Raw genomic sequence first — 1,647 nt, forward strand, 5'->3', positions numbered from 1 at the left:
CTGTTAGGTCCATACCATTTCTGTCCTTTATTGAGCCCATCTTTGCATGAAATGTTCCCTTGGTATCTCTAATTTTCTTGAAGAGATCTCTAGTCTTTCCCATTCTGTTCTTTTCCTCTGTTTCTTTAAATTGATCACTGAAGAAGGCTTTCTTATCTCTTCTTGCTATTCTTTGGAACTCTGCATTCAGATGCTTATATCTTTCCTTTTCTCCTTTGCTTTTCACTTCTCTTCTTTTCACAGCTATTTGTAAGGCCTCCCCAGACAGCCATTTTGCTTTTTTGCATTTCTTTTCCATGGGGATGGTCTTGATCCCTGTCTCCTGTCAATGTCACGAACCTCATTCCATAGTTCATCAGGCACTCTATCTATCAGATCTAGGCCCTTAAATCTATTTCTCACTTCCACTGTATAATCATAAGGGATTTGATTTAAGTCATACTTGAATGGCCTAGCAGTTTTCCCTGCTTTCTTCAATTTGAGTGTGAATTTGGTAATAAGGAGTTCATGAGCCACAGTCAGCTCCTGGTCTTATTTTTGTTGACTGTATAGAGCTTCTCCATCTTTTGCTGCAGAGAATATAATCAATTTGATTTTGGTGTTTACCATCTGGTGATGTCCATGTGTAGAGACTTCTCTTGTGTTGTCGGAAGAGGGTGTTTGCTATGACCAGTGCGTTCTCTTGGCAAAACCCTATTAGTCTTTGCCCTGCTTCATTCCATATTCCAAGGCCAAATTTGCCTGTTACTCCAGATGTTTCTTGACTTCCTACTTTGGAATTACAGTCCCCTATAATGAAAAGGACATCTTTTGGGGGTGTTAGTTCTAAAAGGTCTTGAAGGTCTTCATAGAACTGTTCAAATTCAGCTTCTTCAGCATTATTGGTTTGGGCATAGACTTGGATTACTGTGATATTGAATGGTTTGCCTTGGAGACTAAGAGAGATCATTCTGTCATTTTTGAGATTGCATCCAAGTTACTGCATTTCAGACTCTTTTGTTGACCATGATGGCTACTCCATTTCTTCTGAGGGATTCCTGCCCACAGTTGTAGATATAATGGTCATCTGAGTTAAATTCACCCATTCCAGTCCATTTTAGTTCACTGATTCCTAGAATGTGGAGGTTCACTCTGTCATCCGTTGTTTGACCTCTTCCAATTTGCCTTGATTCATGGACCTGACATTCCAGGTTCCTATGCAATATTGCTCTTTACAGCATTGGACCTTGCTTCTATTACCAGTCACATCCACAGCTGGGTATTGTTTTCGCTTTGGCTCCATCCCTTTTTTCTTTCTGGAGTTATTTCTCCACTGATCTCCAGTAGCATATTGGGAACCTACTGACCTGGGTAGTTCCTTTTTCAGTATCCTACCATTTTGCCTTTTCATACTGTTCATGGGGTTCTCAAGGCAAGAATACTGAAGTGGTTTGCCATTCCCTTCTCTAGTGGACCACATTCTGTCAGACCTCTCCACCATGACCTGCCCGTCTTGGGTTGCCCTGTGAGCATGGCTGTTTCATTGAGTTAGACAAGGCTGTGGTCCTAGTGTGATTAGAATGACTAGTTTTCTGTGACTACGGTTTCAGTGTGTCTGCCCTCTGATGCCCTCTTGCAACACCTACTATCTTACTTCGGTTCCTCTTA

Source organism: Ovis canadensis, chromosome 8, assembly GCF_042477335.2.
Source record: "Ovis canadensis isolate MfBH-ARS-UI-01 breed Bighorn chromosome 8, ARS-UI_OviCan_v2, whole genome shotgun sequence".
NCBI lineage: Eukaryota > Metazoa > Chordata > Mammalia > Artiodactyla > Bovidae > Ovis > Ovis canadensis.